Below are 22,062 nucleotides of genomic sequence, written 5' to 3'. Positions count from 1 at the left end.
CCCACAACCTCTCTGGGCAGCCTGTTCCAGTGCTCCATGGTCTTTACAGTAAAGAAGTTCTTCCTTATGTTGAGAAGTTCCCGTGCTGAGGTTTACATCCATTGCCCCTTGTCCTATCACAGGATACAACCGAGAAGAGTTTGTCCTCTGCCTCTTGACCCCCAGCCCTCAGATATTTATCAACATTGATTAGATCCCCTCTAAATCTTCTCTTCGCCAGACCAAAGAAGCCCCAGGCATATTTTCACTGAGACAGTAGCTAATTTTTTACTGAACAATTGTTGCTTACTACATTGCAGAATACAATTGAGGTGATTGACAAACAAAACTCAGTAGAGCAGTGCCTGCCACAAAATACGAATGTGGGCAGGAAAGTATGTGTTCATAGCACTGTGGTCACGAGGAAAGAAGTCATGGTTAGCAAAAAAATTGCTGAGCAGCGTTTATAAAGTTTCTTAGGACTGGGTCTAGTGTTGTGGTTTACATTTGCACCCCAACAAATTGGAAATGTACTCTCCAGAGTAAATTTACCACACTTAACGCAGAATTTTGGCAGTTAAATGAATTTATATTTACAAAAGCAGACTAAATATAAGATATATAAAAGGCAATGAACACGTACAAGGTATTTATACATGTATTTACAGTTCAACAACAGCACCACACCCCCTGGTACAATATTTCAGCTCTCTCCTCCCCCTCTGTACAGCCAACACACTGTCTCTACCTTCCCCCTCCCTGCTGTACCTCAGGAAGCTGAAAGAGAGTGGAGTCGGCTGGGAATGCAAGGTTGGGAGCAGAGATGGAGGAGCCAGAAGCAAGTAGGAGGCAGCCAGAGACAGAAAACCAAGCTTGTGCTGCAACATAGGAGATATTCAGCAGTCCAGTGGCACAAGATAAACTTAGCTTGTATTGTTCAGTGTCCCAACACTAAAACTGTTTATCTTTTAAACTTGAATTTTCTCTGGGCAACTAGGCATAGCCTTAGAAGTGTAACACCTAGTCAGTGGATTTATGCTCATTTACAGGACCTGAGAACCTGGCTCATAACACATATATAACCATAAGTAGTGGTTGTTGCTAGTTCACAGGATCACAGGATGTTAGAGGTTGGAAGGGACCTCCATATATCACTGAGTCCAACCCCCATGACAGAGCAGGACCATAGAATCTATCTCAGGTCACACAGGAATGCATCCAAACAGGTCTTGAAACTCTCCAGAAAGTAGACTCCACAACCTGTCTGGGGAGCCTGTTCCAGTGCTCTGTGACCCTTACAGTAAAGAAGTTCTTCCTCATGTTGAGGTGGAACTTTCTGTGCTGTAGTTCTCTGAGGGAAACTGAAATTCACTTCAGGGTGCCTAGGAAAATCTTGTCCATGTCAGCAAACCAAACTGCCATAGAAATCAGTGTAATTTTAGCAGTAGCTGAACTATTGTGCAGATCTAACAACAGCCTTCACCTCTTTCCTTTATTTTTGTGCTGTGAGGAAATCAGGTCTGGGAATTTTGTTTTGATTTGTCTTGGCTTTTTCAGCTTGGCCATTTAGTTGTTTTATACCCTGCACGAAGTTCATAGTGCTCATGGACACACTTGTTCTTCCCAGGGTTATTATATGATGTGTGTAGAGCAATATGAACACAGAGGCTGTGGTGGCACATTGATTCACAGTGATTTGCCTCTTTCCTTTTCCTTATAGCAAGTGTGAGAAGTAGGAGAGAACCAGGGGTCCCACATCACACCAGTGGTCTGACCAAGCTCTATCTGAGACCCTAGGCAGTGATCACAGGGGTGCATTCTAACTTCTTACTCTCAAAGTTTCTGGAAGCTGGTATAAATCAAGGATGAGGGCTCTCTTAAACATGAGGTTTGTGTGCATGAAGTTGGTCAGGCTGCAGCAGGGTAGGTTTAGACTGGACACCTGGAGGTGTTTAAAGATCTGGATGTGGTGCTTGAGGATATGGATTAGAGGTGAAGATTGTAGAGTAGGGCCAATGGTTGGACTTGATGATCCCAGGGGTCTTTTCCAACCTGAATGACTCTGTGATTCCAACATGAGCAGAAGCACCTCCAGGGTAATTTACCTGTCAGATTCTTAAGTTGACTGAGAGCAGTGGAAGATGAGCAGCCCAGTACTGATATGCCCAAGGACACTAGAGGAGATATCAGGCTACTCCAGTGCTGTGGCTTGCCCTTGTTAGCACAGCTCTGTAATAGGATATATCTAAATGCTGCAAACTTTGGTTTTGTTTCAAGATGCAGATGGCCCAAGCACAGAGTGGAGAATCACATGTGTGTTACTAAGAAATAGTGCTGCTACCCTTTTCTCAGTCTGGCAGCCAAGAGAATATGCTCCTTCTTTTGCTGGTGTTTGCATTCAGGAGATCTGCAAATCTGCAACAATCAGGAATAGCAATGTAATAATTTATATATGCAGGACATTGGCAAGTGATGTGATTAAAAACCGTTCATTTAACCACTAGTGACTGGCTGCCAACTGGATGTGGCACCATTACTGAACAGGACTGGGCCCAGCACTGATCCCAGGGGAACACCACTAGTGACTGGCTGCCAACTGGATGTGGCACCATTATTGAACAGGACTGGGCCCAGCACTGATCTCAGGGGAACACCACTAGTGACTGGCTGCCAACTGGATGTGGCACCATTCATCACCACCATCCGCTGGCAGTGGGCTCTGATTTGTGTCAGTGATCCAAAACTTTGGCTAGACCAGAGTGCCTTAAACTACTGCTGAGAGCCTCTGTCTTGTCTTTGTTATTGGCTTGGTACTTTTGAAGGCTGGAGCTACCAGTAGGGAAAACAAGCAGAGAGTTCTACATGAAAAAAAGCTTCCTGCCAGGATGACAGGATGATAACTGTTGGAAGGGACCTCCAGAGATCATCAAGTCCAACTTTCCTGCCTGAGCAGGACTATAAAATCTAGCTCAGGTCACACAGGAACACATGCCCTGGAGAACTTGCTGAAAGGCCTCACGTTTTGAATATGCACATTTATCATTTGTATTTGTTTTCCATTTTTATTTCATAGTTTTCCTCTTTATTTTCTCATTTTTTTCCTCTTTGGGCAGATGTGACTTGCTCTTCTTCAGCCAGTGTAGTGAGCCAGTGAAGATGTCTGGTTACTACTCCAAGCAGAAATGACAGAGGGTTGGTCATGAGGAGGGTGGGTTCAATGCAAACAACACAATCCATTTTTCTTGTTTTTCTTTTTTCTTTTTATTTTTTAATCTCCCTTCTCCCCCATCCTCCTCCTTTCCTCTCCATCTCCTTCCTTTATCCCCATCTTCCTCTTTTCATCGCCATCCTTTTCCTTTCCATCTCCCTCCTAGCAACACCTCCTCCTCTTTTCCACCCTCTCTGCCCCTTTCACACCCCACAACTCATTTCTCCCCCAAACTCAGAGCACCTGGGTTCTGTTAGAGTCTCCTCCCACTCCACCCTATCTTCCCCTTTCCCACCGCACAACTCATTTTCCTCCAAACTCAGAGCACCTGGATTCTGTTAGAGTCTCCTCCCACTCCACCCTATCTTCCCCTTTCCCACCCCACAACTCATTCTTCCCCCAAACTCAGAGCACCTGGGTTCTGTTAGAGTCTCCTCCCACCCCAGGTGTGACCACTTTGCCCTCCCTCCCCACTCCCCTTTATAATGGGCCCCGGGAAGGGCAGAAGCCCTAAGCTTGCCCAACTGGGCAGAGGGATCCTCCTCAGATCGTCACCGGTGAGTCCTTGTGGTGTGCACTGGGTGATGGTGGAGGCGATTCAAAGGCCGGGGGGCCTCTTTGGCCCCCCGGTTAGGTAGGGACCAACTCAATTACAACTCTAACGTTGCTCACGGGTGCTGGTTGGAACACAGAATCACTGAGGCTGGAAGAGATCTACAAGATCATCAAGCCTAGCATAAAACTTAAGGCTGTGAGTATGGCTAAACTGTGCTACCGAATGCCCCATCCAGTCTTTAGTTAAAGATCTCCAGGGATGGCAACTCCACCTACCTGGGCAGTGCATTCCAGCCCCTAATCACCTTTTCTGTGAGGCAGTGATTCCTAATATGTTTCTTCATCTTCCAATTCCCCTCCTAAGAAGTGGTATCAATATTCCAGCAGGTACTTCTCTGTTGTCTGCTACAATGCTCTTTGCTTTTGTGTTGCTTGCAGTTTGCCTGGACAAAGCTGGGATCACGGGAAGAGATGAAGACCCTGCTCCTTGTGAACATATCTAATTCACCATCTGTGAAAATTCCCCATTTCTGAAAAGATCTAATTCCCATCTGGGGAACATGATCAACAGGACTTTGAAGTTCAGGCTCAGCATGTGAAGAGTATCAGCTAGGACAAAAAGACAAAGTTAAAACTAAGAAATAAACAGAAAAGTGGAAGCATTTCCCCCACATTTCTGTTTCCTAATAGACTGGATGAGGCACTCGGTGCCATGGTCTAGTTGACTGGATAGGGCTGGGGGATAGGTTGGACTGGGTGATCTTGGAGGTCTCTTCCAACCTGGTTGATTCTATGATTCTGTGATTCTATGAAATAACACTTTCTGAAACTGGCTTCTTCATCTTCTGTTACTTAGAAAAGAAAACAACAACAGCATCTTGTGAGTGATCTTGAAGCAGTTTTTTACTCCATGATTTTGCTCCAGTCTGACCACTGAACCAGTGAGTCATCATTTGCAGAGCTCAAGATGGTTGTGAGTGCTGACACAGCTCCTTTATCAGGGATGTAAGCTCTGTGTCCTGTATCCATCAGTTGAAAAAAAAATTCAATTCTGTCTCTTTTTTCACCCCAACCCCTTCTTGCTGGTTAAATGAATGAAATTAACTCCCTGGCTTCATTGTTGGAGGCCAAGAAAAGTTAATGGAACTGTGAGAATCAAGACTGAGAAATGTCCTTGTGATGTTTTGCAGGGAAACCCTGCACCAAGGGCAGCTTTCAGGGAGAGCTGGGTTCACAGAGTCACAAAATCATAGGATTGCTCTGATTAGAAATTTTGCCCAAGATCATCAAGTCCAACCACCATGGCTGTTAAACCATGTCCCAAAGTGAGCGTGGATGTGCCTGAGAGTGGCAGTCACTCATGGCCTGCTGCTGGTGAGTCCTACTGATGGCAGCACTCTTCAGGGCAAGGTTTAGAGCTTTCTTCACTTTGCTAGGCAGTGATCTCTGCAGGAGACACACAACAGCATCCATTACCTCACAGAATCACATCAACCAGTCCAAACCACTGCTCCAGCAGGGCACCCACAGCAGCCTACTCAGCAGCACAATGCCCAGCTGGCCTTGGAAGCTCTCCACACAAGGAGATTCCACAACCTCTCTGGGCAGCCTGCTCCAGGCCTCCAGTACCCTCACAACAAACAACTTTCTCCTCCTGCTCAGGTAGAACCTCCTGGGTGCCAGTCCCTGCCCATTGCCCCTTGTCCTGTCCCTGGGCACCACTGACAAGAGTCTGGCCCCAGCCTCTTACCCCCCTGTATGTGGGCCAGAGACCTAGATAATGCCATAAACATTTTTCTTGCTAAGGCAGCCATCAGAAAGACAAGCTTATCCTCCTGAATATTGAAGAACCATGCATTTTTTATTATGCATTTCCTGACTGTGCATGTTTACCCATTTGTAGAACAATGTTTATCAGGAATGCCAGGGGTGGTTGATTTGACCTTTTTATACAGCTGTCGATGTGCTGGAGTTGTAAAGGCACTAGCATGAGTGCCTTGGTGAACAAACACGTGAACATGCATCCAAAGTGAGGCAGCCAGGATGCATGCTGAGAGAGTCTGAATCTTGTCTCTCTTGTACATGTAAATAAGCAGTGGCAAAATCACCTTTGCTCACCAGACAGGCAAGTGCCTTGGAAGGAGAGGATGGTGGAAAGGAGCAACAGACTATCTCCTGGCCTGTCCAGGGATGTGTATTGGGATGTGAAAAGGTGAGAAGGCAAAGAAGGGAGTAGGCCACTCTGTGCTGACCCCCTGGAAGGTGTAACAAAGGTCAGATTGTTGTGAATGACCAGCCTGATGTGTCAGCTCTGCCCACCAGATAGCACAGCTGGCAGTCGAATATGGGTTACTGTGACCAGGGTGTGGGCCAGGAGGAAGCTGCAATTACTAGAACTGAGCGAAGATGCTGAGCTACACCAGCTTTTGTGGGGGAACACCACCATGGCTCAGCCTGGCAGCAGCAACCCAGGACATCTCACCACCACCACCATCAAAGGAACATGCTGTGCCCTCCGTAAGGAAGAACTCCTCCACTGAAGGCATCAGATGCTGGAAACATGACACAAGCTGAAAAGGACTTGGACTGTGGAAGTTCAGACTCTCTCTCCCACCCCTCCTCCAAATGGCATAATTCCTTTCCTGTTTTCTCTCCTGTCTGTCTCCATTTGTTTCTTTCTGTTTCTTCCTCTCTCTCTCTCCCTCTCCCTGTCATCCTCCCCCCCGCCCTCCATTTTGTTTACTCTATCCTTTATTAGTCTTGCTTTTGTTATTTGGTCTCATTTGTGCCTTGATTCCAGAACATGGGAATTTATGAGCACAAGTCTCTCTCCTCCAGACCAAGACACGTGCCTATAGAAATTCCTCTCATTTACTAGAAGTGATGAAGAATCTGCTGTCCCAGAAAATGAGTTTGTACCACAGCCAGCAGGAACATTCTGCTTTACTCTACATAACCTGATCCTGATGGTTCAGCCACTCAGGAAGGTGCCGGTGTTGGAGGATGCTGGATGGGGTGAGAAAGCAGGCTTTTCACTGTCACCTGAAACACATTTTTTTCTGCTTCTTTCTACAGGATAAGGTGTTCTAAGACACAACAGAAAGAATACTGGGCCCAATTCTCTTTAGTATCTTCCTGAGTGATTTTGATTTTGGAATTAAGAGCACCCTGATGAGGTTTGCTGACAACATGAGGTGTCATGTTGTTGAGGTGCTGGAACATGTCCAGAGAAGGGCAACAAAGCTGGTGAAGGGCCTGGAACACAAACCCTATGAGGAGAGGCTGAGGGAGTTGGGGGTGTTTAGCCTGGAGAAGAGGAGGCTCAAGGGTGATCTTATTACTGTCTACAACTACCTGCAGGGAGGCTGTAGCCAGGTGGGGCTTGGCCTCTTCTCCCAGGCAACCAGCAATAGAACAAGGGGACACAGTCTCAAGTTGTGCTGGGGAAGGTCTAGGCTGGATGTTAGGAGGAAGTTGTTGCCAGAGAGAGTGATTGGCATTGGAATGGGCTGCCCAGGGAGGTGGTGGAGGCACTGTGCCTGAAGGTGTTTAAGAAAAGCCTGGATGAGGCACTTAGTGCCATGGTCTATTTGATTGGTTAGGGCTGGGTGCTAGGTTGGCCTGGATGATCTTGGAGGTCTCTTCCAACCTGGTTGATTCTATGAAAATAAGTGGGGAAGTTGACACCTCAGAAGAGAGAGCCACCCTCAAGGGAGATCTTGACCGTCTGGCTGAATGGGCAAGAAGGAACTGTATGGAGTTTAATGAGGCCAGTTGGAGGGCCTTGTGCCTGGGAAAACATAATCCAGGAATGCAGCTCAGACTGGGAGCCACATGGCTTGAGAGCAGCACTATGAAGAAGGTCTTGGTGGACAGAAGTCTCAATGTGAGCGAGCAGTGTGCCGCAGGGGCATAGAAAGCCAGCAGGGTGTGAGTTGCATTAACAAGGGTATCACAAGCAGGGATAAAGATGTCATTCTCCCACTCTACTCAGCGCTGGGCAGACCACCCCTTGAGTACTGTGCACAGTTTTAGTGCCTGCTATACAAGAATGTTGTGACAGGCTGGAATGGCTCCAGAGAAGGGCCACAAGAATAATGACCAAAGAACTGGGGGACCTGAAGGAAGACTGGGAGAACTGGGGTTATTCAGCCTAGATCAGAGAAGGGTTAGGGGAGACCTCATAACCATGTTCAAGTACATAAAGGGCTTGAGACTCCCTTTTTACAAAGAGCCACATGGTAGAGACAAGAGGTAATGGGTGCAAGTTCCTACTGGGGAGATTCGGACTGGATGCCAGGAGATAAAAATTCTCTGTTTGAACTATTAGACATGGGAATAAGCTCCCAAGGGTGCATTCTCCTGCACTAGCCAGTTTCAAGGCCCAACTGACAGGATGTTGGGCTATCTCATTGAAACTATATACTTACCCTGAAAGGTTGCACTGGATCATCTGTGGGGTCCCTTCCAACCTGGTATTCTGTGAATTTATGAATCTACAGATCATTTCTGCAGAGGCAGGAATTCTCTCTTTAAAACCACTGTGACAGTGCCATGGAAAGGTCAATGCCTGACACTGCTCTGGAGTGCTCCCCTCTCTGTTATTTGGAGAGACCACCTCTCCCACCAAAGGATATGAAAGGACCACATCTTCCAGGGTCCACAGGTGGCACCTACCACAGAATACTCTGCTAGAATGTACCCCCACCACCAAGTACTTGGACTATGCCCATGAGACCTTGTGGGAACCAAGAGTTGTTGCATCTTCTTTCTCTTTTTTTCCCTCTCCTTTTCCTTCCCATTTCCCCTCTGCTCTGGTCCAACCAAATGTCCTTAAGGTGCAAGTGACCACAAGCTTTGATTGGCTCTAATAAACCCAACTCATCAGCTGCTTGGTGTTGGTTCACTTTAATTCACTACAAGGACATTTTTGAATCTTAACATGACCACCCCCCTGCTGCCCAGGGTTGGCTCAGGACATGAGGTTGTGACAAAGTGACTCTCACACTTCCTGCAGGGGGGCTGTGATGGTTTGGGTGTACCCCACCCCCCCACACTTTAGAAATACCCAGTTAGACTCAGCTGGCTCTGGGAATATAAATGAAGCTATTTATTTACAGCTAGCACAATGTACAAGCAGATATTTACAGTATATACAGTTATAGACAGAAACAGACAAGGTAAAAGTAATACAGAAGCACAGCTCCCCTCCCAGAAACCTGAGTCCCCAGGAGGGGCTCTCAACCACCCCTGCACCTTCCCCCTGCCCCTCTCAACCTTACCCCAGTCCTAAGGAAGAATAGAGGTTCAGCCAAGAGGTTAAGAAGCAAAGTTAGTGGAAGGTGAGGTTAGGGAGCTGCAGCTCAGTCCGAGCCCAGCCAGAAAGTGAAGACAAAATGGTGAAAGTGTTATCTAATGTTTACATTCTTCTTCAGCGAGACTCTGAGGGAAGGAGACATCACCGTTGGTTTTTTTCTTTTCACAGCCTATGATCTAGTTTTTCTCACCAAAACATTCTAGCCTGCTTCAAACCAGCACAGGGGCTCTGGTGTGGCTCTGTTAGCGGTGCCTAGGATTCCATAGCCTGTCTAGGGGCTGGTTCCTTTCCCCTTTTAGTTCAGCCCAGGTTTTCGGTTTCCCACCGACTTTAGCGGGCTCGCTCTCCTACCATTTGTAACATCTGGCCTCACCATGATTTATGTTATTACTATAGTTCACTGACTTGAAAATTGATGTGGTTGCTATGGTTTTACTCCAAGGGTAGGGTGAGCTCATTGCTGTATCTTTTAAAGTGATCAGCAGTACTTGATTGGTGCTCTACTTGCAATATTAATATTTATAAACAGCCGAGGAGAGACACAGAGGTATAAGCATGCAGAATAAACTGGCAAACGGTCCCACCATCTTCTTCACTGCAACTGAGCTGACTGCAGGAAACTCAAGCCTTTACAAAGTGTCTCCTGCCTTAACACAGTGATTGCAAGAGGTTAGGATGTACAAAAAAGACAAAAGCAGCTGCAGACCACAATGGTGTGTCCCTGTGATCTCCGGAGTTTCTTAGTCAGACCATTATGCAACAAAGCAGGAGAAGCAGTGCCATCTGCAGAAGGATGGATGAGAAGAATATTAATGTCACTGCTTTGCACTGGAAAGACAGAGGGACAGTCATCATGTCAGGACAGATTAACATTGCCATAGGAAGTGAGCGTGCTGCCTCTAATAATGCTGATGCAACTGTATGAGGTTCAAATCTGTGCAAGGGACTGACACACTGAAGGCTGACTGCAGTCTTAAAGTGATTGGTAGGTGAGCTGAAGGGTGAGTTACACATTACAGTTGTGAGCAACATATGGCTTCTTGTGCCTTTTTGAACAAAGAAAGGAACACCTATTGTGTGGGATTCAACTGCTAAGAACCTTGGACTTCAAATAAAAAGGTTCCCTGGAAGTGGTCACTGCTATCTGGAGACTGAGTTACACAGGAAAATAACTCTTGTTGGCCAGTTCTGAATACCAGAGGCTAGATCCAGCTCTGAAGAGTGGCTGCAGAGGTGCAGGGTACATACTTTGCACTACATGCTGTGGCAGATGTGCTCTCACTACCTACCTCTCATATGGTTCTTTCATTAAGGCATGATGTGGGCTATATATTGGCAGAAGAGCTGTATTGCACACCCAGCACCCAAGTTACTCTTCTTTTAGAGGGATGAATACAGACCTTCATTTCAAAATAGTCAGGAGTGTTTCAGGGCCATATGGTCCACCAAGGCTTACTCCTGTAAGGCTTTAAAAATAATCAGCCACATTTCTATTGCTCAAATCTAATTACTGACAGCACCTTTCCTAACTCTTTCTTTGGAAAAATGTGTCCAGCCCTCTTGCAGGCTCTCTTTTTACACACACACACACACATATATTTGTCTTGCATCACAACCACTTTTGGAAACAGTCTGTCTACACAATATGTAATGAGCTTGTAGTGAGGGCAGGGAGTGTCAAGGATATGAGCCCTTGTTCACAAATTAGACACTACCTTAAACAGCTTACTGCATCAGTCTGTTGCCCTTTTCTCCTGGGGGTTTTTTGCCTCTTTCATTCTCTTTAGTCTGTAAGCCAGAGGCCACCTTAGGCAAATCTTTTTTCCTTGAGTCATGCTCTGTGAACCCAACATTAGCTGTGGCTTCCACCCTACAAATGCTTCCCTAATGAGTAAAGGCAGGGAGTTAAACACCACTTAGCTAATATGCTTTGTGATCTTGTCAAACCTTGTGATATGATAGCTAACATGGTGTTACTTCACATGTCTGCACAATGTATTACATGTCAAAAATAAAGTTAAAATAGCTTGGAAAGTCTCATTTGAATCTTCCAGCATCAGAAAATTCAGAATGAAAACTGAAAGCTATGCTTTCAAGAATACACTCAATTCTGCTTATGCAGAGTAGTGCAAGGTCCTACCTTTGGGTTGTGGCAATCCCAAGCACTGATATAGGCTGGGCAGGGACTGGCTTGAGAGCAGCTCTGAGGGAAGGGACTTGCTGGTACTGGTGGACAAGACCAACACGAGCCACCAGTGTTTACTTGCAGCCCAGAGAGCCAGAGACGTGCATCCAGAGAAGTGTGGCCAGCAGGGCAAGGGAGGTGATTCTCCCCCCTCTACTCCACTCTGGTGAGAGCCCACCTGGAGTACTGCATCCAGTTCTGGAGTTCCTACGACAGGAAAGATCTGGACATGCTGGAGTGTATCTAGAGAAGGGCCACGAGGATGATCAGAAGCCTGGAGCACCTTTCTTATGGAGCCAGATTGAGAGAGTTGGGGCTCTGAGGAGACCTTATTGTGGCCTTCCAGTATCTGAAGGGGGGCTACAGGAAAGCTGATGAGGGACTTTTTAGGGGTTTGGTTAGTGACAGGACTAGGGGGGATGAATCCAAGCTAGAGGAGGGAAGATTTAGATTAGGCATTGGAAAGAAGTTCTTCACCATGAGGATGGTGAGACGCTGGAACAAGTTGCCCAGGAAGGTGTTGGAGGTCCCATCCCTGGAAGTCTTTAAGGCCAGGCTGGATGAGGCTCTGAGCAGCCTGATCCAGTGTGAGGTGTCCCTGCCCATGGCAGGGGGGTTGGAACTACATTATCTTTGAGGTCTTTCCCTGACAATTGTATGATTCAAACTATGTGTGGTAACATCCAATAGGACTTAAAATACTGGCAGTGAAGACAGGTAAAATTGTGACCCATTTGAAAGTGCTAGAGGCAGTCTTGTTGAATGCAAAATGACACAGTTTTGGCAAGACTGCTTTCTATTTATTCATAGGAATCAGAGAGCAAGAACTTATTAGTAAAGGGGTTTGGGTTTTTTTTTTTTTTCCTTTTTTGGTTTGTCACTTATTTAAATTCCCTGTACTATACAGAAGAGATTTGGGTGCCTTCATGGCATTAATTAAAAATGCCAGTAACTTCACAGAGACTGAGCTTCAGAAAGCTCACTGCTTTGAAAGATCCTATCAGTGTGAAAATAAAGTCTTTATACTTAAAATGGAGAGCATAATAAAATCCATAAGGATATTGCTTTGCCTAAGGCAATTGTGAGTGGTAATCTTCTGTTGATTCTGATGGTGCCAGCGTTTCACTTGGGGACTCAATGATAGGGAGTGGGAAGCAAATTATTTGTTTTATCCCAGAGGAGGCTTTGAGATGCTTTTTTTTTTTCACTTGAGAAAGAAAACATATCTTGAAAGTTTTCAAGGACTACTAATATGAAAATTATGGCCCATTTAATTTTCAAGCACCTTTTTAGAGGAAATGAGTAGGAATTATTGAATAGAATGTGGCAAAATGGAAAACCTCACAAAGTTCACATTGTAAAGTTTGTGTTCCCAAACCTGTGAAAGGGAAAGCAGCTATTGAAAAAGCTGTTTGATTAAAAAAAAAAATCTCAGCCAAAATCTAGGCTCAAATAAATTTTCACAGAATTACAGAATGGTTGAGGTTGGTGGAGACCTCTGCAGATCACCTACCCAATGACCAGGCTCAAGCTGGGCCACCTCGAACATAAGCAGTTTGCCCAGGACCATGTCCAGATGGATTTTTATTACAGCAGAGAATGGAGGCTCCACTGCCTTTCTGGGTGACTTATGCCCAGAGTGACTGCACAGTAAGAAAAACCTTTCTTTCTGTTCAGACATAGACTCCTGTGTTTCAATTTGTCCCTACTACCTCTGGACCTGTCACTGGGCACCACCTAGAAGGGCTTGGCTCCATTTTAATTTGCACCTTCTCTTCTGGAATTTGTGCACATTGATGAGATCCTCTTGAGCCTTCTCCTCTCCAGCTGAGAAATTCAAACTCAGCCTTTACTCAGAGAAAAGATGCTCCAGTGCCTTCATCATCTTAGTAATAGTCCTTTACTAGACACTATTCAATATGCCCATGTCTCTCTTCTGGGGTACTCAGCACTGGATCCAGCACTTTAGATGTGGCATCACCAGTGCTACGCAGAGAGGAAAAATCACCTTCTTCCACATGCTGGCAACACTCTTCCTAATACAGCCCATAGTGCCATTAGCCCTTCTTGGCAGCAAGGACACATTGCTGGATCACATTCAACTTGGTGCCCAACAGGACCCCTAGAAGGCCCTTTGACAAGATGCTGTCCAGCTGGTCAGACCTCAGCACATAGTCGTGCTTGAGGTTGTTCCTCCTCAGGTAGAGGACTTGGTGCTTTCTCTTGTTGAACTTCACGTTGTTCCTACCACCCCCTTTGTCTGGCCTGTTGAGATCCACTGGTATATCAGTCACTCCTCCCACTTTGATGTCATCAGCAAACTTACTGAGAGTACACTCTGCCCCATCATCCAGATCAATGAGGATGCTGAGGAGGGCTAAATCCAGTATTGATCCCTGTGGTACTGAGCAGAGTCCACTTAGACTTCGTATCACTGAGCAATACTATCTGCCCATCCAGTTTTCTCTCTGCTCATCCATCCTATACTTCATCAGCTTCTCCTTGAGGATCTTATAGAAGACAGTGTCAAAAGCCTTACTGAGATCTAGACAAACAACATTGCCCCCTCTCCCCTCATCTATCAAGCCAGATGTTTTTGTTTTCTCAAATCAGAGAAGTGCCAACTGTGAAAGGATAACAAAGATTGACAGTGTATGATGAAAGCTGAGAGATGTGGGAAAGGTATTTCTGAAATCCAGCAGTACCCTCTGATGATTCTATGCACATGAGGTTTGTAGTGTGAGTGTATATCTGAGGTTTGTGTGTTAACTTAGTGTCTTGTCTGAATATGAAAAAAAAAGGTACAAATAAACAGCAGAAATGAGACAGGTTTCAGGCTGACCTGCATAACCTGCTTTTGAGCTGCTCTCTGCAGTATTTGTGTCCCATGTAAGCCTTTATGCAGATCAATCAGTCCACTTATGCTGCAGCTGGCTGGCTGTAAAGCAGAGCTGATGCTCCCTGTGCCTATCCCAGCTATTCAGATTGCAAGCTGTGTGTCAGCCTGCTGCTCCAGGTAGAATCCAAGTTCTCCTGCTTTATCCTTCTGCAAGCTCAGTGTTTAGTCCAAGTTACTCTCTATTGAATGCCAAAGGTCTCTTCTCACGTTCAGAGGTAGGTAATGACAAGCTTTAGGGTGAGGGCTGTGGCAGATAACCGCTTTGGGCTACTATCCTAATTTACCATGTTGAGTGAAGAGAGGGACGCAATAGACATAATAGCTTCTGGGTCTGCTTTGAGATTTTCCTAGATCCTCAGGAAGTTGCCTCTGGGATTTTGGGAGGCTTACAGAAAATCTCTGGGGACATCAGGGTGGGCAGGTGCTGCTGGGTAGGTACAGCCAGAGGGGTCATGGGGTCATGGGCTCATGGCAGCCTCTCATAATCTGTCAGCTGTTTGTGATTCAGGCATGCATGAAGGTTTTGGATTGAACTGACTGCTGATTAACCAGAGGGAAGAACCCACTGAGCAGCTATGAAGGGCCTACATAAATGTCCACCTCAGGATCACCACCTTCTTCCTCCACTCCTTCCACTGGTTCATGCACTTATTGCTGCTGTTTCCCAGTCCCCTACCTGTGTTGCTCTTCTAAAAGGCCTCAGCAGCTGAGTTAAGGAGACCAGCTAGCAGGAATCTCCCAGGTTCACCGCGGAACCCCCAGTGTTAGCTTTATACTCCACAAGCACAGAGATACTATGGACCTTTGTTGGTGATCCAGGGTCCTTTATAATCAGCACTGCCTACTATGGGAACTTCTTTGTCCCTCCGAATACAGATATGCCTCTTTTCACAGATCTGATGTGATGTGGTCTTCTGTCTGTCTGTTCAGAAGCAGATCTCAGCAGCTGATCAAATCTGAGAGAATGAAAACAACCAAAGAGATTCAAGTTTGCTATCATGGCTGCTGCGGTTGCAAGCTCTGCACAGAAAGGAGATAATGCCTTTCTTTTTCCTGTAACTAAATAACTTGTATTTAATCTGGATGTAGCCATGTCACTGACCGTCTGATCTCATGACAAATCAGTAGTCCCTTGCTTTCTAACCTTCACCTCCCACAGACATTAGTTATGCAACACCCAGCAATGTGCCTCCTCAGCAGGGAACATGAGTGGAGATCACTGTGCTCAAGCCTGTACTCTGCATAGGCTTTTAGTCTCAGATGCCCATTCCTGTTCTGTGTTCTCATTCCTACTCTGTAAGCCATAGACTCCCTGTGACTCCTGTGCTCCATGGAGAAAGACCTTGGAGTCCTGGTGGACAGCAAGTTCTCCATGGGACAGCAATGTACCCTTGTGGCCAAGAGAGCCAATGGCATCCTGGGGTGCATCAGGAAAAGTGTGGCCAGCAGATCTAGGGAGGTTCTTCTTCCCCTCCACTGTGCCCCAGTGAGACTACACCTGGAATACTGTGTCCAGTTTTGGGCTCCCCAGTTCAAGAGCAACAGGAATCTGCTGGAGACAGTCAAACAGAGAGCCACGAGTATGACTGGGGGACTTGAGCATCTCCCCTATGAAGAGAGACTGAGAGACCTGGGGCTGTTTAGTTTGGGGAAGAGAAGTCTGAGAGGAGATCTGATCAATGTCTATAAATATCTGAGGGGTGGGTGTCAAAGGGATGAGGGCAATCTCTATTCAGTGGTCAGCAGCAATAAGACAAGGAGCAATGGCTGCAAGCTGGAACATAGAAGGTTTCACCTCATCAGCATGAGGAGAATCTTCTTTACAGTGAAGGTGACAGAGCACTGGGACAGGCTGCCCAGAGAGGTTGTGGAGTCTCCTTCTTTGGACATTTTCCGAACCCACCTAGATGCATTCCTGTGTGAACTACCCTAGGGGATTCTGCCTTGGCAGGGGAGTTGGACTCAATGATTTCTGGAGATCCCTTCCAACCTCTAATGCTGTGTGATTCCATGCTAATCTTCCAAACAGCTCCATCTGAGCCAGCTAAAACCAAAAGTAAGAGTCTCACTGAATTTCCATGTGATGTTCGATGGAGAGTGGGAAGAGCCAACTGTAGAATAAAAAGTAATTCCATCAATTACAGCATGATTTGTGTGCCTGTAAGCATGTAATGGCACTTCAGATACCCTCATGAATGGTCTGCAGGTGTTTGCAGGGGACTGGGAAGTGTGACACAAGGCTTTGTCCAAGTAAAACCTTCTGAAGAGACAGCTAGTGACTGGTTGGGGTATCCAAACAAATCTCAGATGCTTAGATTTACACAGCTGGCTCCTCCACTCAGAAACAAAGAAGAACAAGCACAGGAAAAATCCTCAGCCCTAGAGTGCTAAGATTAATGCATGAATGAATCAGTCAGGTTGGAGGAGACCTCCAAGGTCATCCAGTCCAACCTATCCTCCGGCCCTATCCAATCAACTAGACCATGGCACTAAGTGCCTCATCCAGTCTTTTCCTGAACACCTCCAGGGATGGTGACTCGCAGAGGATAGTTGCATCTGCCTTACTGGCAGGAGAAAAGACTGGAATGGGCTGCCCAGGGAGGTGGTGGAGTCGCCGTCCCTGTTCAAGGCAGGATTGGACGTGGCACTTGGTGCCATGGTCTAGCCTTGAGCTCTGTGGCAAAGGGTTGGACTTGATGATCTATGAAGTCTCTTCCAACCTTGGTGATACTGTGATACTGTGATACTGTAGCATTGCACCTTCCTTGAACTTCCTCATTTCCAGAAGGGCAATAAAGCCTAATGTTCACTCTGGCTGTCAGTCTGACTGATATGCCTCCCTGTCTCAGAAACAATAGTAATGAAGAAAAAGTGCTAGTTTAGGTCACTTAGTCATTTGGATGAGGCTTTGTTACACAAGTAGTCACCAGTGAGACCAGAGGCTGGCTTACACCTTCCTACATTTGTTCTTGTGCCCAGGTGCTGTAATGATGCTGCAAAAAAACAACCAACACACCAAGTCACATTGGAAATAGCTTCTTGTTTGGTGCTTTGGGTTGCAACAACATGAACTCTCATCAAAGTGAGGCCCAAGGCAACGGGCAAAACTCCCAGAGACCATAAAAGCAGTAACAGACACCTCGACTTTGCTAGAGAATCAAAACAAGTCAAAGCAGAAGGGCTCTAGCTTCTGAGAGGATATGACTCTGGAAACCACCAGACACACTGAAAAATGTTAAAGCTGTTGTGGGACTGTGTGAAAGATAAATAGGGGGGTTGTATATATATTTTTTTTGCATAATATTTCTGTGTATTTGCTTAACTTTCTGTTTATTCAGTGTCCCTATTTCAACCTCGAAGTGAACAAGGATCTTTGTTCTTTTAAGTCTATGAGCTTACTAACTTGACAAGAAGTCAACTCAAAAGGGAAAAAGTAGACTTCCAAACCTTTAATAAGCAATGTGAATTTTCATTAGTTTTTTTTCTTCCTTTTTATATAGTGTTTTTTTTCCCCTGAATTAAAGACAGATTCTGAGCATATTGACAGCTCCTTCACAAAGATGCTTTTATGTTCGAATCTCTTTTAATGTCTCTTAATCCTCTGTTGTGTTTTTAACAATACAAGAGGAACCATGAATCCATCCATTATTTATTTGCATTTTAGCTTTGCTGTGTTTTGTTTTGTTCTTTGCAGCCACTGTCTTTTAATGCATCTTTTGCTAGGTGCCTCAATTTTTGCATCTCACCTGTCCTTGACACTGTAGTGAATGAGACTCTTATTAACAGTTAAACTTGCTGCCTTTTTATTCTGATTTAAATGCAATGCTGAAAGTCTCAGCACGTGCAGTAATACCATGCAGCTTCTGTAATGTATGGGTTTCTCTTAAAATGACAGGGGAATTTGTGGTCATACCTCACAAATGTATCATTTCAGAGAGCTTTACTCAAGAAGGATATTGAGGTGCTGGAGCAGGTCCAGAGGAGAAGGACAAGAGTGGTGAGGGGGCTGGAGGGAAAGTCCTATGAAGAGAGGCTGAGAGAGCTGGGGTTGTTCAGCCTGGAGAAGAGCAGACTTAGGGGGGGGGGCTTACTATTCTCTATAACTACCTAAAAAGAAGCTGTAGTGAGGTGAGGGTCAGGCTCTTCTCCCAGGCAACAGGATGAGAGTGCATGGCCTGAAGCTGACCCAGGGGAGGTTTAGGTTGGATATTAGGAAGCACTTCCTCACAGAAAGGGTAATTAGGCACTGGAATGGACTGCCCAGGGAGGTGCTGGGGTCACCATCCCTGGAGGTCTTTAAGAAAAGATCAGATGTGGCACTTGCTGGCATGGGTTAGCTGATATCATGGTGTTGGGTTGTAGGCTGGACTTGATGGTCTCAGAGGTCTTTCCCAGCCTCAGTAATTCTGTGATTGTAGTCTTATTGCCAGCTCTATTGTACATTTGCTCTTTCTGGCATACACTGATAAAATTATTTCATTAGAAATTCCAGATTATGGAACTGTGGTTGTAAAATAATCATTGTTATTAAATAAATGGCACTTACTTAAATTATCTCCCCTGCATTTCAGTCAGGACCTTAGATAATCATTGTTATTAAATAAGTGGCACTTCTGATTATTTAAATAATTTCCTATGCCTTTCAGTCAGGATCTTTGTTACAAACTCTTTTCTTCATTTCAATCTTTGCAAGAATAAAAAAAAGTTAGTATTTCTTCCTGAATATTCTTTTGCTTTTCCAAAACTCTAGCAAGTTCCTAGAATTATTATCAAGACAAAGTCAAACCCAAGCCCCTAAAAATACGTCAAGAAACAGGAAAAAATCAAATCTGGATGTTAGTGCATAGGTACTGCTTGTTTTCCCCACACAATGGGGTGAGATTAGAGGCACTGCCATGGGGAATGGCCCTAGGGGTGGTGACCCCTTTGGCTGAAATGTTGGCCTTTCCAGGGCAGTGATCTGGAGGGCAGCTACATGAGAGAGGAGAAAAAATTGCTCAAGAACCCCTCCTTGTTGCCCAAAATTCCCTTTGGATCCCATTTCCCCCATCTTGATAAAGAAAAAAGGTGGAGCTGCCTGGAAGTGTCAATGTAATTTCCTTCCTGCAAGTAGTGTTCCATAACCCCATTCTGATGAGATCTTCCTCATATGAATTTTTAATTCACTTTTTTTTTCCTGGCTGCCCAGGCTCAGAGAGTGGTGGTGAATGGAAGTAAGTTCAGTTGACATCTGGTCACTAGTGGTGTTCCTTGTGTCTCAGTCAGTGCTGGAGTGACTTCTGTTTAATATCGTTATCAATGGTCTTGAGAAGGAGATTGAGAGCACCCTCGGTAGGTTTGCAGATGACACCAAGCTGGGTGGGAGTGTTGTTCCTCTGGAGGGTAGGAAGGCTCCTCTGAGTAACCTTGGCAGGCTGGATCTAAGGGCTGAGGTCAGTCCTAGGGGCAACACCATGCAATTCTGCAGAGTTGGAGCAGAGTGGCTGGAAAGCTGCTGATCAGAAAGGGACCTGGTGCTGTTGCTAGACAGTCAGTTGAACATGTGCCAACAGTGTGCTTGGGTGCCAAGAAGGCCAGTGGCATCCTGGCCTGTACCAGGAATAGTGTGGCCAGCAGGACTAATGAGGTAATTGCTCCCTGTGCTTGGCACTATGTTCAATTTTGGATGCTGCAGTATAAAAGGTGCTGGAGCAGATATGGAGAAGGGCAGCAAAGCTGTTGAAAGGCCTTGAGAATAAGTCTTATGAAGGGTGGCTGAGGGAGTTGCAGTTCTTTAGTCTGAAGAAAAAGAGGCTGAGGGGAGACCTTATTACTCTCTACAAGTACCAGAGGTGGGTGTTGGTCTCTTCTTGCAAGTCACAAGAGCTAGGACAAAAGGAAAGAGCATCAAGTTACACCAGAGGAGGTTTAAGTTAGACATTAGGAAAAACTTGAAAGAATTGTCAAAGAATGGAACAACCTGCCCAGGGAAGTGGTTGAATCACCACCCCAGGTGTGTTTAAAAGCTGTCTAGATGCTGAAGGATATGGTGCAGTGGTGGCCCTGGCAGAGTTAGATAATGGTTGGACTTTTCCAACCATCGTGATTCTGTGATTCTGTTTCCATGTATTCAACCAGTCTTCAGTTTGAACAGATGTGATTTTCCATCTTCTGACCTAATCCTGTTCTGAACCTGACTACAGCATTTCAGTGTTTAATATCTATGTTCCTTTTCCCAAAAAGTATTTAGAAACCTCATTTTCATCAAAGTCTTTGGAGCCAAAGCTATGAAATTGTGCTTAAGAAAGATTTTTATTTTAAATATACCTTCATAACAAATTATATCAAATGTTTCTGATTTACAAAGGCAAGCCAGTGTCTTACAAGTGAAGGATGGAATTACTGTTGTTATTATCCCCCAAATGCATATTCTGACAGGTAAATTAAGAATTTAGAAAAGCACAAAAGAAACATCTGATATATCTGGCTTACTCTGTAGTTTTGCTATAAAAACAACATTGCCTTTAAGTTTTCACTTACTCCAGCTTTTAACTACAGACACTAGTTGTATGTACATCACACAGCTGGAGCACTATATATTTAAAAGAAGGCATCTGAGAAGGCAGATCAGGAAAATGACTACTTGATGTTTTAATTAATGAGCAGAAGCCATCTTCTTAGTGCCTATGAACAGCAACAGGGCAAACATGCTTTTGGAAAGAACTTTATTCCAGCAGTTACCCCAAGCTCATTTCTAGTTTGCAGTGTATCCTAGGGGACACAGTCTCAAGTTGTGCCGGGGGAGGTATAGGCTGGATGTTATGCAGGTCTCATGAACTATGAATAACCAGCAGCCCCTGCAAGCAGTTTCACAGTATCATCAAACCAAATTTGTAGGGAGCTATGGGCTTCAGAGGGGCGGCTCTTAGGGTGAATTTGACCTGTTGCACCTTTGTACCATATAGTACTGGACACCCTACTTTCTTGTACAGGCCTATTTAGATTTAAATTGCTGGTGCTTAGTAGTCACTTGAAGTGAAGACAGTCAGCAGTTCTCCACTACTAAGTCTGTTCTTAGCTCAGTCCACTTCAATAAGTGTCCACTTTATGCAGAGAAAATTGACTACTCTTTCTGGAGCATGAGTGCATAAAAACATAATTAAATTGCAGACAGATATTTCTTGAGAAAATATGATAAATGTATTTGCAAAATGAATTCTCAGATTTAATCTTTGGGAGAGCAAAATACATCTCCGAGTCTTTATAAACCCTTGTTCTGCTGGAACACATTCCTGTTTATCATGTCAGCAGTCTGCCTTTCAAAAGTGCCATGACAACAGTAGGGCTGATAATGCTTTCTAACCTGTTTAAATCCTATTCATCAAAAGCCACCTGAAGTCTTCTATTTATATACTTTTTTTCCAGCAGATGTCCCATCCAGGTAGCTGTTTGTTAACACTATAGTGTCCTTTTCCAGCTTTCAGAACATCTGCCCTGTATTTCTTTTGCCACTTTTGCAGGGTACAAATAACAGCAGGCACACAGACTGAGCTATTAAAAATGTAAGAGCTATTCCAGTAAATCAGTTAGTTTGCAATAAATCAGTTAGTTTACCATTATTGAAGTTCTGTATGAAATGAGCCTCACTGTTGGCAGAACAGGGTTTTGTAATAAATAATACAAAATCATCTCTGTTTTTTTTTTTTTAAAAGAGATTTTGTAGAGAGACTTTAACAATAAATGATTTAATGGGATACAAGATGATCAATGGAGCTGCCTCGTTGCATCTCAGAACGCTGACAGTCTCGGTGTACGCAGAATCCTTGGAGGACCTCTGCCTTCAGAAAGATTGCTACCAGCAGCTGACATTTTTCTCTTTTTGAAATGTGAAAATCTGAACTTCCAAAGCTTCTAAAGCACTGAGGGGAGTGAATTATCTC

The 22,062-nt window shown here is 45.0% G+C and overlaps 1 long non-coding RNA gene across 1 annotated transcript; it reads left to right on the top strand.

Moving 5' to 3' along the window:
• The first annotated feature begins 3,564 nt into the window (after positions 1 to 3,564).
• Positions 3,565 to 4,415, top strand: LOC135180010 (uncharacterized). The gene is made up of 2 exons (XR_010304240.1): positions 3,565 to 3,744; positions 4,181 to 4,415. It is a non-coding gene; the product is annotated as an uncharacterized LOC135180010 (long non-coding RNA).
• Positions 4,416 to 22,062: the final 17,647 nt, after the last annotated feature.

The sequence above is a fragment of the Pogoniulus pusillus genome, chromosome 12 (genome assembly GCF_015220805.1).
Source record: "Pogoniulus pusillus isolate bPogPus1 chromosome 12, bPogPus1.pri, whole genome shotgun sequence".
NCBI classification, from domain to species: Eukaryota; Metazoa; Chordata; class Aves; order Piciformes; family Lybiidae; genus Pogoniulus; species Pogoniulus pusillus.
Note: the sequence above shows the minus strand (reverse complement) of the source record. Positions and strands in the feature narration are given on the sequence as shown.